Source organism: Silene latifolia, chromosome Y, assembly GCF_048544455.1.
Source record: "Silene latifolia isolate original U9 population chromosome Y, ASM4854445v1, whole genome shotgun sequence".
In the NCBI taxonomy this organism is placed as follows: Eukaryota; Viridiplantae; Streptophyta; class Magnoliopsida; order Caryophyllales; family Caryophyllaceae; genus Silene; species Silene latifolia.
Window position 1 is genome coordinate 131,730,726 of NC_133538.1, and position 16,934 is coordinate 131,747,659.

A 16,934-nucleotide genomic window follows, 5' to 3' on the forward strand; every position below is an offset into this window, starting at 1 on the left:
AACATATTAAAAATCAATGCATTAATAAAAATACGTCATATACAAAAATCGACTTAGTAATTCATAATTACTTGTACCAAAATATTTACCAAATATAAATCACAACATCTTGTATTTACAATAAATTATTCATTCAAATGCAATTGTTTCTTTAAACAATAATTTCATCCAAGTAACAAAACAATTCGATTACTTAGACCGTATCTTATTTAATCAAATTACAATGAGACACGTAAATATTACTTCCAAAATCGTCTGTCAATTTATTACGATCAATTAAATGATCAATTAAGAGTGTTACCCTTTAGGTATGACCTAAGGGGATCAACTGGTCACCACCGTCTCACGACAGTAATGTCAAACTCTAGTCAACCAATCATTACCGATATGTGTGGACCACTTGACAGTAAAATGATACTTCCCAATTGTATTCTTTAAAATGAGACTTAAACATGTGATCATTATGATCAACAGTTGTGATCGCATTGTTGTCGGAGGAAACATATTCCAACAATCTCCCACTTGTCCTCGACAAGTGTGCGTCACCAATTCTCTTGTCCTATTACTATTTCCCACTCAATGCAAGGTGTCTTTCAGGTCGTACTTGCAAGTGATCATATCGAGAGTGGTTTCCTCGATCTGGAGAACAACTGATTGACCGGAGTTATCCACCATGGATACATTCCGAGCGTGACCACGCATTTCCAGTTCATTACTCCTCGAGTGGCCCTGAGATGTTGTTATAACCCTGACTAGGGGTGGACAATTCCTATCGCACTCATTCCCTTCGACTAGCCACAACCATCATAACCCAAAATATGTCCATTTGACCCCATTTACGAAGGTCGTAGTAACACAAATCAAAGTTAATCTGAAACTGTGACATCTTAGGCGAATAGTCTTTAGTCAAAAGAATCGACTCATTCGAATACTATAGTAACTCTCGCCACGATCAGGCTATATAAATTTGCCAGAACTCTATAAGCGGTCATAAGGCCCGACAAAATGTTCCTAACAGTCTGCCTATGTGATCGACTAGTCATTCTCATATGACTCTATGTCACTTGAACTTGCCATCAATCGCATCACACTCTAGTCACTTCGAGACGTCACCTCATGTAAGTAACTATGGGCAAATACAATGCTAATCCGTGTTCCCTTTAACGGGGTTCAATTGTCTCTACAACCCGTTTGGATGTAACAAAGTATAAGGTGTGTTAATAATAACTCAAACGACAAATGTCGACATCACATTCCGGTAGTCAATACCATATTACAACCTTGTGATGCATATCGTAAGTGTGTAAACACTTGTTTGATTGCAATAGAAGTTTAACATACCACGTGTCCATGAGTTCAAACTTCTTATAATCGCATTTTCCTTTACGTTCATGTTATCTTCGCATAACATGAACCTTACCAAGTACACATCTAGGTTCCCAACCTCGGTTTTGGTTCTTTATCTTGAGAGAACTTCCTTGTCGATTATCACATAACAAACGAATTTGTGGTGAATGATATAACTGAAGGATAAGTAGATCTATATACTTACATATTCATATATTTTTTAATTTAATTTGTCATAAAATTAATGATTGATCTTATGCATGCAAACATTAAAACAAAATAAGGAAGAAACATTGTTCTTACATTGTGATTTTCGGTTTAATGGGCACAAGAGAGATCACCTTTCTCTCTTGTTCTTGAGCTTTCCCTTTTGGATGAACTAAGACCCAAGTGTAGGATCTCTCCCAAGGATTTATACCCAAAGCTTACTCTTAATTAAAATTAATATTATAGTTACTAGTACAATATTAATCTTGTATGAAATTGACCCAAAAATATTATAAGACACTTAATATTTTCGGTTTGGAGAGGAGGAAGAAGGAAGTTTTTATTTCTCTTTCTAAAACTCAAAGTTTAGATGAATAATGAATGAATGATAAAAACACAAAACATTTTGTGTATATTAGGTGAAGTAAGAGGAAAAACCAAGCTCACAAAACCGGGTGGAAGGGGGGCATGGGAGGGAGCCAATGCATGCAATTATTTGTCTTCACAATGCATAATAGGGTTGCATGGCTAGATTAGTAGGTAATCATCATGCCTTCCACTAATACAATCAACATAATATTAGCTTAATACTCCTCCAATTTTCGGCACATTGGATAATATGGATTCCATATTATTTTTGTCAATTTATCAATTTGTCACATGTCATATGTAACATAAATTTGTTATGTATTTTTTTTAACATATTAAAAATCAACGTATTAATAAAAATACGTCATATGCAAAAATCGACTTAGTAATTCATAATTACTTGTACCAAAATAATTTACCAATTTATAAATCGTATTTATAATAATTCATTCAAATTTAATTGTTTCCTTAAACAATAATTTCATCTGAGTAATGATACAATTCGATTACTCAGACCGTATCTCATTTTAATCAATTTCAATGTGATACGTAAATTTTAGTTCCAAAATCGTCCGTCAATTTTCAAGTAATTCAATTAACTCGTAACATTATACGATTAATTAAGTGATCAATTAAGAGTGTTGCCCTATAGGTATGACCTAGGGGATCAACTGATCACCACTGTCGCACGACAGTAACGTCAAACTCTAGTCAGCCAATCATTACCGATATATGTTGATCAGTTGACAGTAAAAATATTACTTCCCAATTGTATTCTTTATAATGAGATTTAAACATGTGATCATCATGATCAACAGTCGTGATCGCATTATTGTCGGAGGACACATATTCCAACAATCTCCCACTTGTCCTCGACAAGTGTGCGTCACCAATTCTCTTGTCCTATTACTATCTCCCACTCAATGCAAGGTATCTTTCAGGTCGTACTTGCAAGTGATCATATCGAGAGTGGTTTCCTCGATCTGGAGAATAACTGATTGACCAGATTTATCTATCATAGATACCTTCCGAGCGTGGCCACGCATTTCCAGTTCATTACTCCTCGAGTGGCCCTGAGATATTGTTATAATCCTGACTAGGGATGGACAATTCCTATCGCACTCATTCCCTTCGACTAGCCACAGCCATCATAACCCAAAATATGCCCATTTGACCCCATTTACGAAGGTCGTAGTAACATAAATCAAAGTTAATCAAATGTGCCATCTTAGGCGAATAGTCTTTAGTCAAAAGAATCGACTCATTTGAATACTATAGCAGCTCTCGCCACGACCAGGCTATATAAATTTGCCAGAACTCTATAAGCGGTCATTAGGCTCGACAAAAAGTTCCTAACAGTCTGCCTATGTGATCGACTAGTCATCTCACATGACTCTATGGCACTTGAACTTGCCATCAATCGCATCACACTCTAGTCACTTCGAGACGTCACCTCATGTAAGTAACTATGGGCAAATACAATGTTAATCCATGTTCACTTTAACGGGGTTCAATTGTCTCCACAACCCGTTTGGATGTAACAATGTACAAGGTGAGTTAATAATAACTCAAACGACAAATGTCGACATCACACTCGGGTAGTCAATATCATATTACAACCTTGTGATGTATATCGTAAGTGTAAACACTTATTGATTGCAATAGAAGTTTAACATGCCATGTGTCCATGTGTTCAAACTTCTTACACTTGAATTTTCCTTTACATTCATGTTCTCTCTCATAGCATGAATCTTACCAAGTACACATCAAGGTTCCCGACCTTGGTTTCGGTTCTTTAACTTGAAAGAACTTCCTTATCGATTATCACATGTAACGAATTTGTGGTGAATGATATAACTTGTATTGATCAAGTACTCCATCCACACACAATGCACTAGGTACATGTTTTGTAGAGTCTTGCAACAATTTGCCAAGACGATTGGCCTAGCACTTCTCATAAGTCCTAGCATAGTTAGGAAAGATTAGTTTTGAGTAACTTCTTATTCAACTAAGTATCTTTCCAAAACTTCTTATCTCTCCTTTTGATTTGAAAAGTTAGGATTTCCATAAATCTTTACGTGTGTTCGAACTTTCTATAATATGTGCAACCTCTTAAAACATAATAAAGTATTCCGTCAAACACCGAAATCGCTCATCGGATTCTACTTGAGAATTCATGATGTTTCTATTATGGCTTACCAATGAATCATCATGCTCTTATGCATATGATTCACTATTGGACATGTGCATGATTTTTCTAATGGCGGAAACATTAGTTACTAATAATCATGAGATCAACCATTCATAGGTTCAATGAACGACCATGACTGCTAATGACAATTCCATTTTCATCTATATGAATAACCTATGTGTATGTTGATATGATGTGTATTTCTTAATACTAATCCAATATTTCTTGTCGTAATTGGATTCATCATAGTCCAAATTCATCCAGAATTGAAAACTCAAAACTTCCTCTGTGAAGGAAGGTGTTAGCTCGTCATTCTTTAATGAGTGGTGAGTTGTAAACATTCAAAGGATGATAGCTCCCACTAAATTCCATATCTTTGATAATTTCCTAACTCCCACTCAATTCCACATATTTCGAAATTGACTTCCCAATCGAAACTTTTCAAGAATTGAAATATAAATTGCATTGCCAAGTTATTAAGATAAAACCATATATGTTCCCATCATATCCCTTCAAAATACCTATTTCGAAGAGGTCTCATTTTAACCTTACGTAAAGAGATTTTAAATCTCTAACACACTCATGTCATAATGATGTGTAGCAATGTCATTATTCAAATATAAATAATATCTAGAACACGTCCTTCGAAATACCCTTTCGGAAGGAGGTTTAACCATTTCATAATGAGGTTAAGCAATGACATTTGCGTGGTTAAAACTTGGCCATTGAAGATATCGGTATATCAATCTTTGCAACTCGATCATAACTAGTATGTTACTATGATTCATTTAGGCTCTTAAGTAAATCTCAAGGTTGAAACTATTGGTCAAAATTTATCATATAGAACTTAGTCAAAAACTTGTTAAGACTTTACATTAGTCATTTTTCTTCCAAAACTTTCTTTTGGTCTCCTCGTGTAGTTATCATAAGAATATGTTCTTTCGATTACTTCACTTGGACTCTTTTGTCATATAGAACTTACTTGAGACCATAGATCTCATCTATTTGGTATACTATGTAAATAGATATACCTTCATTCAAATCATTCTTTCTTACGTAGATCTTCATTTACACAAGTATACAATTTTTTATCTTGTCTCGTATGTTGTGTCCTTATTTTTCTCCCACTCTATCTTTAGAATAAATACACTATCGATTCAAAGATAGCATATGAGACACAAATAATGATTTGAAGTATAAGGAGAACTACCTCATAGGTTGACTAATAGTTTTAGATTTCATATGTGTACTTGGTGATTGACATACCTTTAAGAGAGTTCATAGACTCAAAATCGCTTTATAAATGATCATACACAAGCCTTAAGCATGTGGACATATAATGAAACCCGTCATTATATTTGTCTATTAGATCACTTTAAGTTATATGTTTATAAGAACAAGCATTTAAACATGAATTTTAGAACAAAAGGATAAAATGATAAAACGGGTGACTTGGGTTGCAAACCAAGTCACCATTATCCAAATACAACCCATTATCCAAAATACCTTTCCATGTTGAACACGGAAACTTAAGGTTCTAAAATCCAAAACATAATTTAAAGTAAGACAATGAAAAGCAAAGCTCCATGAAAGCTATCCCTAGCTTCTTGATGGTTTCTCATGCTTGCTTTTCCTTTCCCTTGTCTTTGCTTGGTGGAGGCCCTATTTACAAATAAAAAGGGAGATACATTATCACAACTTTGCATCATAATACCATAGTTGAATTAGAAACATAAAATAAGGATAGTCATTTACCTACTGGAGTAATCTTTCCAGCCTTAATATCACCAAGGTATTTGGAACAATTTCTTTTCCAATGTCCTATACCATTACAATAATGACATTTATCAAGAGGACCCTTCTTGATTTTTGAAGTGCTAGCTTCACAAGTCTTAGCTTTGGTGAATGTGGGAGTTTGCTTCTTACCCTTCCTCCCATTCTTCTTGAACTTCCCCTTACTCTTAGTGCTTATGTTAAGCACATCTTTTGGTGGGTTCACATTTAACCCCATGTCCCTCTCGGCTTGCACAAGTAACTTGTGCAATTCTTCAAGAGAAACATCCTTGTCTTGCATGTTAAAATTCACCCGGAATTGAACATATGCTTTGACTTTGGACAAGGAGTGTAGAATCCTATCTACAATGAGTTCTTTGGGGATTTCAACCTTTTGAATTTTCAAGGTCTCGACAAGCTCCATAAGTTTGAGCACATGAGGGCTAACCTTTTGGCCCTCTTTGAAGTCGAGATCAAAGAATGCCGCGCCGCCTCATATTGGACGATCCGCATGAGTTTGTGAAAACATTTTCACAAGCTTGGAGTAAATCTCATTAGCATTGCCCATTTTAAAGGCTCTCCTTTGGAGGTCCGCCTCCATCGCAAATATCAAGACATTTTTCATTGCGGCGGACTCCTTTTGGTAAGCCTCATATGCTTCCCTAGTGACGACGGTCGACCTAGTAGTAGGTTCGGATGGAGAGGCTTAGGTAAGGTAACGAAGCTTGTCGTCACCTTGGGCGGCCAATTTGAGTTGGGCATCCCAATCGGAGAAATTTGACCCATTCTTTTCAAGTTTACATCGATCCATGAAGGATCGGAGCCAAGAAGTATTAGCGAGAGGCGTGGCGTTTGGTGTTGGTGTTGCCATTTGTTATGAGAAAAAGAAGTGGTCTACAAAACAAAATAGAAGGAGTAAAACAAATGTCGTTTTAATAATAATACTCGTAAAAATGTATGATTTAAACAAGTTTTATGCATTTTTCTAGTGACCTCTACCCAACTAGATAAATGATTCCAAGACCCAAATTCATATCAACTTAGGCACGGGGTAGCCGATGAAACCTTTATCAATATAACTCGGTGGATTAACCTTTTAATCGATTCTACTTTTAGAACTCTTGGTCGATAAAATTACTCTAATGTTTATCTATAGCCCAAAACACATCAACAAGGGCACGGGGTAGCCGATGAATCCCTTATCAATAACTTTTGTTGAGTTCAATCCAAATTTCGAATAAATGTGTCCATTATCCAAACCCACATTAACTTAGGCACGGGGTAGCCGATGAAACCCTTATCAACATGAATTCGGTGGATAGACATTTATCACCCACTTCCCCTACGTAACAAGGTTTTTGTACCGGGGTAGCCGAGTGCACTCCCTCGCGAAATAGGTTTTCATGGTTTCTACTATTTGGTAAGGCTATGTCTCAATTGATTGTTTTAGCGAGAGGTCATGTCAATTCATTATCTATCACGTTTTAAGTGAACTAAAGCGGTGAACTACGATAATTCTAATTGACACGGTCGATAAACTCGATTAAAAGATGATGCATGTTTTAGTTATGGCGATTTAGCGATGCATGCGACATATAATTAAAATGCAAAGCATAAAAAAATTCTAGTATGGCCTTCCTAAAAATAGAAAATCTAGTTAACTATTACAAATTCGGAAACCAACTCCATTGGTCCCTTGAACTTTGGTTATGGCACGCATCTCGAGGGAACACCGTCTTTATGTATCGCCTTCTTGAATGACACCGTCTTGAAGAAAATCCGGAATAAATAAATTACATAATTTCCTATTATACATTTGTAATTAAAATAAAATAAATCTATTAAATTACAAAACGGTGATACGAGATCACAATAAATTACAACCGAATCGATATTCCCATACATTTCGTGTAATATCAATTAAAAAACTAAGGCCATACTAAGTAAAACTACATAATTCAAAAATTACATAAAATAAAATTATGACAATCATAAATAAAATGCAGCATTATAATATGTATGAACATGCCCAATTTTATGCTAAATCGCCTTTAAGTAGCCAATATCGTATATTTAACGGTTTTTACGGATTTGCGTGATTCAACCTTTTAAAATCACAATAAAATACATAAATTCATATTTATGCATAAGTTAATTACCCTAACCTCTTAGGACTCAAAATTAGTCTCCACTAACTATTTGACCATAATTAACTCATATTTCTAAAATTGTTCATTAATGGACCTAAAATTATAATAAAAATGCTATAAACTTCAAATAAATCACAAAAATCCAAATAAATTCAAAATTCAAAATTTAAACAAATGAACATTCTGGAAAAATACCATGACACTCATAATGTTCAAAAACTTAGGTTAAAATTTCGTAAAATTATCGGAAAAACTATGTTAGGGTTTATTGGATTTATCAATAAAAATCATAAAAACATGAGAAAAATTATATTCATCAAATTTTCAATTTTAGATCTGAAAAAGATAATAAAATGCAACATGTGACGTTTTTCTTTAGTCATAGAGTATGTTTTAGCAATTATTCACTAATTAAGTCACTATTTATGCTATTTTTCATCAAAAATTCATAAATCATGCATGAAGACTTCAATATAGCCTATTATTTTACACACATCTTGTAAAATTTCATGTGACAACATACTAAATTTCTATGACCATATTCGAAATTTATCTCATATTAACCTAGTTTTCTTCTAAATCCAATTTTAAACATGAAAAATCCATATTTCGAGCATAAGAACTCCAAAAATTATGAAAATTTACAGGTCATCTCAAAATAATATATGTGATAACATATCCAAAAATCACTGTACAATTCGAAGTTTAGATAATTTTAGTCCGAAAATGACATTTTAATCATAAAATCACATTTTTAATGCCATTATTTTATAAGATGAACAATAAAAATCCATAAATTAACCAAAATATCCTAAAAACATTTTAGGACCAGAAACTTTAATATGCATAATTTATTTCGTGATATATCATAATAACACAAATTTACAAGTTTTATATGTTAATCGTATAACTCGGAAAAACTATAACCGATTTGCATGCAAACAACCAAGTCTCTGATACCGCTTGTTAGAAATCTAGATCTCTATACTCAACATATTCATATATGTTATAATTTTAATTTAGTCATAAAACTAAAAGGTGATCTTATGCATGCAAACTACAAAATAAATAAAGAAGAAATCATCATCTCACATTGATATTTCGGTTTATATGGGCACAAGAGAGTTCTCCTACTCTCTTGTTCTTGAGCTTTCCTTAGTGGATGAATAAGAATTCAAGAAGAGAATCCCTCCCAAAAGTATTATACCCAAGATAACAACTTAATAAAATTAATATTATTATTACTAGAACAATACTAATTTTGTATTAAAATTGACGCAAAAATATTATTGGACTCTCTATTATTTCGGTTTAGAGAGAAGGAAGAGAAGGCAGAATTTTACCTTTCTAAAACTCTAATTTTAGATGAATAATGAATGAATAATCTAAAATGTTTTTGGTAGTGAATATTAAGTAAAATGAGGAGAAAAACCCATGGTTTTCTCCTCTCAAAAACCGGGTGGAATGGGGAAGGGAAGAGGGCCAATGCATGAACAAAGTGTTCTTCACAATGACCACTAGGCTTGCATCGCTAGTTTTTAGGTAAATCATTATGCTTACCACTAACATAATTAACCTAATATTTTCCTAATCCTCCCATTATTTCGGTTTACATGGATAAAATGGACTCCATTTTATCTTTGTCAAATTGTCAATTTGTCATATGTCACATGTCATATGTCACATAAAATTGTTATGTATTTTTAACATATTAAAAATCAACGCATTAATAAAAATACGTCATATACAAAAATCGACTTAGTAATTCATAATTACTTATACCAAAATATTTTACCAAATATAAATCACAACATCTTGTTCAATAATTATTCATTCAAATGCAATTGTTTCTTTAAACAATAATTTCATCCAAGTAATAAAACAATTCGATTACTTAGACCGTATCTTATTTAATCAAATTACAATGAGACACGTAAATATTACTTCCAAAATCGTCCGTCAATTTTTAGTAATTTAATTGACCCGTATCGTCATACGATCAATTAAATGATCAATTAAGAGTGTTACCCTTTAGGTATGACCTAAGGAGATCAACTGGTCACCACCGTCTCACGACAGTAATGTCAAACTCTAGTCAGCCAATCATTACCGATATGTGTGGACCAGTTGACAATAAAATATTACTTCCCAATTGTATTCTTTAAAATGAGACTTAAACATGTGATCATTATGATCAACAGTTGCGATCGCATTATTGTCGGAGGACACATATTCCAACAAAAATGTGTTGATCTTTGCGATGGAGGTGGATCTCCAAAGGAGAGCCTTTAAGATGGGCACCGCTAGTGAAATCTATTCCAAGCTTGTGACAATGTTTTCACAAACTCCGCGGATCGTCCAATATGAGGCGGCCGCGACATTCTTTGATCTCGACTTTAAAGAGGGCCAAAAGGTTAGCCCTCATGTGCTCAAATTAATGGAACTAGTCGAGACTTTGAAGATTCAAAAAGTTAAAATCCCCAAAGAACTCATTGTAGATAGGATTCTACACTCCTTATCCAAAGTCAAGGCATATGTTCAATTCCGGGTGAATTTTAACATGCAAGACAAGGACGTGTCTCTTGAAGAGTTGCACAAGTTACTTGTGCAAGCCGAAAGAGACATGGGGTTAAATGTTAACCCACCCAAGGATGTGCTTAACATAAGCACCAAGAGTAAGGGGAAGTTAAAAAAGAATGGGAAGAAGGGTAAGAAGCAAGCTCCCACTTTCACCAAAGCTAAGACTTATGAAGCTAGCACTTCCAAGATCAAGAAGGGTCCTCTTGATAAATGCCATTATTGTAATGGTGTTGGACATTGGAAAAGAAATTGTTCCAAATATCTTGGTGACATCAAAGCTGGAAAGATCACTCCAGTAGGTAAATGACTATCCTTTCTTTTATGTTTCTAATTCAACTATGGTATTGTGATACAAAGTTGTGATAATGTATCCCCTTTTTATTGTAAATAGGGCCTCCACCAAGCAAGGACAAGGGAAAAGCAAAGCAAGCTTGAGAAACCATCGAGAAGCTAGGAGTAGCTTCCATGAAGCTTGTCTTTTTATTGTCTTATTTTAATTTATGTTTCGGATTTTAGAACCTTTTGATTTCCGTGTTCGACATGGAGTTGTATTTTGGATATTGGTTGTATTTTGCATAATGGTGGCTTGGTTTGCAACCCAAGTCACCCGCTTTATCGTATTTTATCCTTGTTCTAAAATTCGTCTTTATCCGCTTGCTCATAGAAACATATGATCATTCACTTAAAGTGATCTAATAGACAACTACAATGATGTGATTCATTATATGCCCACAAGCTTAAGGCTTGTATATGATCAATTATAAAGTGATATTGAGTTGATGAACTCTCTTAAAGGAATGTCAATCACCAAGTACACTTATCAAATTTAAAACAATTAGTCAACCTATGAGATAGTCCTCCTTATACTTCAAAATCATTATTTGTGTCTCATAAGCTATCTTTGAATCTCTAGTGTATTCATTCAAAAGATAGAGTGGGAGAAAAATGAAGACATAAAGAACATCAAGAAAAATTTATGTAAATGAGATCTACGCAAGGAAGAATGATTTGAATAAAGGTATATCTATTTATATAGTATACACGAATAGATGAGATCTATGGTCTCGAATAGATCTACATGACAAAAGAGACCAAGTGAAGTAATCAAAAGAATATGTTCTCAAGATAACTACAAGAGGAGACCAAGAGAAAGTTTTGGAAGAAGAATGACTAATGTAAAGTCTTAATTGACTAGTTTATGATATTTTTGACTAATAGTTTAAATATTGATATTTACTTAAGAGCCTAAATGAATCAAATTTACATCCTAGAAAATAAATGAGATTTATGACTAGAAGTTGCAAGGATTGATATACCGATATCCACTATAGCTAAGTTAAGTATTAACCACGCTAATGTCATTACTTAACCTCATTATGAAAATGAATTGGTTAAACCTCCTTCTGAAAAGGGTATTTTGAAGGACGTGTATTAGATATTATTCATATTTAAATAATGACATTGCTGCGCATCATTATGATATGAATGAGTTAGAGATTAAAATCTCTTTCCATAAGGTTAAGATGAGACCTCTTCAAAATAGGTATTTTGAAAGGATATGATGGGAACATATATGGTTTTATCTTAATAACTTAGCAAAGCAATATATTTCAATTATTGAAATGTTTCAATTGAGTAGTCAATTACGAAACATGTGGAATTAAGTGGAAGTTGGAAATTATCATGTAAAGACATGGAATTTAGTGGGAGCAATCATCTTGTAAAAGTTTATAACTCATTACTCATTGGGAATGACGAGCTAATACTATTCTTTCACAAAGAAGTATTTGAGTTTTCAATTCTGGATGAAAAATGGACTATGATGAATCCAATCACATTATGAGATGTTGGATAAGTATTGAGATATACGCATCAAATCAACAAGAAATGTAGGTTATTCATATCGATGAAAATGGAATTACCATAAGCAGTCATGGTCATTCATTGAACCTAAGAATAGTTGATGACATGATTAAAAGTTACTAATGTTTCTGCCATTAGAGTAATCATGCACATGTCCAATAATGAATCATATGCATAAGAGCATGATGAATCATTGGCAAGCCATAGAAGAAACGTCATGAATTCTCGAGGAGAATCCGATGAGCGATTTCAGTGTTGGACAGAACACTCTGTTATGTGTCAAGAGGTTGCACATATTAAAATTCGAACAACACGTAAGGATTTATGAAAATCCTAAGCCTTTCAAGCTAAAAAGAGAAATAAAAGGTTTGGAAATGTACTTAGTTGAAGTAAGAAGTTACTCAAAACTAATATTTCCTAATATGCTAGGACTTGTGAGAAGTGCTAGGCTAATCATCTTGACAATTGTTGCAAGACTCTGCAAGACATTTACCTAGTGCATTATGAGTGGGTGGAGTACTTGATCAGTGCAAGTTATATCATTCACCGCAAATTCATTGGTTATGTGATAATCGACAGGGAAGTTCTTTCAAGATAAAGAACCCAAACCAAGGTTGGGAACCTATATGTGTACTTGGTAAGGTTCATACTATGAAAGATAACATGAACGTAAAGGAAAATGCGATTATAAGAAGTTTGAACACATGGACACATGGTATGTTAAACTTCTATTGCAATCAACAAGTGTTTACACACTTATGATATGCATCACAAGATGATAATATGGTATTGACTACCCGAATGTGATGTCGACATTTGTCGTTTGAGTTATTATTAACTCACCTTATACTTTGTTACATCCAAACGGGTTGTAGAGACAATTGAACCCCGTTAAAGTGAACACGGATTAGCATTGTATTTGCTCATAGTTACTTACATGAGGTGACGTCTCGAAGTAACTAGAGTGTGATGCGATTGATGGCAAGTTCAAGTGCCATGGAGTCATATGAGAATTACTAGCCGATCACATAGGCAGACTATTAGGAACACTTTGTCGGGCCTTATGACCGCTTATAGAGTTCTGGCAAATTTATATTGCCTGGTCGTGGCGAGAGCTACTATAGTATTCTAATGAGTCGATTCTTTTGACTAAAGACTGTTCACCTAAGAGGGCACAACTTCAGATTAACTTTGATTTGTGTTACTACGACCTTCGTAAATGGGGTCAAGTGGGCATATTTTGGGTTATGATGGTTGTGGCTAGTCAAAGGGAATGAGTGCGATAGGAATTGTCCACCCCTAGTCAGGGTTATACCAATATCTCAGGGCCACTCGAGGAGTAATGAACTGGAAATGCGTGGCCACGCTCGGAAGATATCTATGGTAGATAAATCCGGTCAATCAGTTATTCTCCAGATCGAGGAAACCACTCTCGATATGATCACTTGCAAGTACGACCTGAAAGACACCTTGCATTGAGTGGGAGATAGTAATAGGACAAGAGAATTGGTGACGCACACTTGTCGAGGACAAGTGGGTGATTGTTAGAATATGTGTCCTCCGACAATAATGCGATCACAACTGTTGATCATGATGATCACATGTTTAAGTCTCTTTTAAAGAATACAATTAGGAAGTAATATTTTACTGTCAACTGGTCCACACATATCGGTAATGATTGGCTGACTAGAGTTTGACATTACTGTCGTGCGACGGTGGTGATCAGTTGATCCCCTTTGGTCATACCTAAAGGGTAACACTCTTAATTGATCATTTAATTGATCGTATGATGATACGGGCTAATTAAATTGCTTAAAATTGACGGACGATTTTGGAAGTGATATTTACGTATCTCATTATAATCTGATTAAATAAGATACGGTCTAAGTGATCGAATTGTTTTAATTACTTAGATGAAATTATTGTTTAAGGAAACAATTGCATTTGAATGAATAAATTATTATAAATACAAGATGTTGTGATTTATAATTGGTAAAATATTTTGGTACAAGTAATTATGAATTACTAAGTCGTTTCTGTATATGACGTATTTTATTAATGCGTTGATTTTTAATATGTTAAAAATACATAACAATTTTATGTGACATGTGACATGTGACATATGACAAATTGACAAAAATAAAATGGAGTCCATTTTATCCATGAAAACCGAAATAATGGGGATGATTAGGAATATATTATGTTGATTATGTTAGTGGTAAACATAATCATTTCTTCTAAACCTAGCCATGCAACCCTACTTGATCTTGTGAAGACAACCTTGTGCATGCATTGGCCCCTTCCTTCCCCTTCTACCCGGTTTTTCAAGAGGAGAAAACCATGAGTTTTTCTCCTTATTTTACCATATACACTACCAATAGTTAGTGTATCATTTATTTCATTTTTCATCATCTAAAAATAAGAGTTTTAGTGAGATAAAATCTTCCTCCTCCTCCCTCTCTCTTAACCGAAATTATTGAGAGATCAAATAATATTTTGGGTCAATTTTTATACAAAATTAATATTGTTCTAGTAATAATAATATTAATTTTATTAAGTTGTGACTTTGGGTATAAAACCTTGGGTGGGATTCTCTACTTGAATCCTTGTTCATCCACTTAAGGAAGCTCAAGAACAAGTGAGTAGGAGAACTCACTTGTGCCCATATAAACCGAAATATTCAATGTGTGATGATGATTTCTTCTTTAATTATTTTATTGTTTGTATGCATAAGATCATCTTTTAATTTTATGACTAAATTAAAATCATCACATATATGAATATGTCAAGTAATGAGATATAGATTTCTAACAGGATGTGCACATTAATGAACAGGGTTATCGCTCGTTGATGAGCGGGGGCTTAGGTGGGTATGGCTACCGTCCCCCACTGGCAGGGCTACACACTTTAGTGTGTAGTCAGTTACTTGATGTGATTGGGAGTTGGAGGTGGATGATGATCAGCTGCTATCTTATCGTAGTTGTCTTGTTTTCGTTATGCAGTAAACTAACCCCGTTGTTGTTTTGTAAAATCTGTGGTGATCCATTCGGGGATGGTGAGCAGATTGGGACAGGTGATGATGAGGACTAGTGGTCGGACTCACTTGGAGCTTAGATTTCAGTTGCTTGTCGTTAGGAGCACCTAGACCAAAATAATATTTATATCTCCACAAACAACTCTACTATTAGTGAAGAGGTAAGTAAAGGTCGGATCCCAAGGGACGGGTATTGATGTAGGATTTTAGATTGCAAGTAGCGGTGTCTAGGGGTGTCACGATTTGGGTTGAGATAAGAAGATCACTAAACTAAATATCAAGAAAAGAAAACAAGTAAGATGATTAAATGAGATGTAAACAATTGATTAAAGGCACTAGGGTGTCATGGGGTCATAGGGGATTCATGGGAATTGATTCATACAAACATATTCTCAAATTATAAGCAAGCAATTATTATTGTGATAGGATCGAGTTGGTTTATATCTTACAATCTGATGCGTGTCCTAAATATGTTGTTTTACATCCTATTTTACACGCATTTCAGAGCTCAAATATATAGATTATGCTACTATTTTCCCATTTCCGTCTACTTTCCTGTTTTTGTACAATATTGCAGAAATGAGAAGAATTCAGCGGAAATCAAGCCGAATCCGTCTCCGAGTACGTGGCATTGCATTTGACATGGAGTAAAGACTCGGGAAGCAAACTTGGTGCGCGTATCGAGGCCTGAAAGACGAATTCACGAAACTTTTGGAGCCAAGTACCTGTTGAAGTAGTCGATAGACTGGTGCTTTCAGTCGATCGACCAGCGTGCGATTTACAGAAGCTACTGTTCAACACATCTCAGTCGATCGACCGGTCCCATTGGTCGATCGACCAAACCGCTAATCTGACGGGAATTAAAAGACGAGAAAGCCCAATGTAATTAGGTTTTAGGAAATAAGAATCACGTCATATTCCTATATAACGTAACCCTATTATGAAGTCATTATCATCGGATTTTAGGGAAAGATCTAGGGTTCAATATCAAGTTTAGTTTAGAATTCTTAATCATCGAATACAATTTATTTTCGTTCGTGCTTTGGATCCTTCTTCCTGCTTTCAACTGGTAATTTTAATTCCACAATTTCAGTTTACTCTTTATTTCGTTCATAGTTAGAATTGCTAGTTTAGAATTCCCAAAGCCGAGTTATCGTTTTATGTTAGTTAAATATCTAGTTATTTCCATCATGAATTCAGTAGCTTTGTTTGTTAACCTTATTGCCGTTTCTATTATAATCATGAGTAGCTAAATCATTCGTGCTAGGATGTAGGGAATCTGTAGTGTAGGCGGCTTAATCTTCATAGATCTGAATCGCGCCATGGTCGATCGACTGGCTTACCTGGTCGATCGACCGGCTCATGTGAGATTAACCTCATTTTAATTAATTTAATTGCTAAATTTGACGAATTGAGTGCA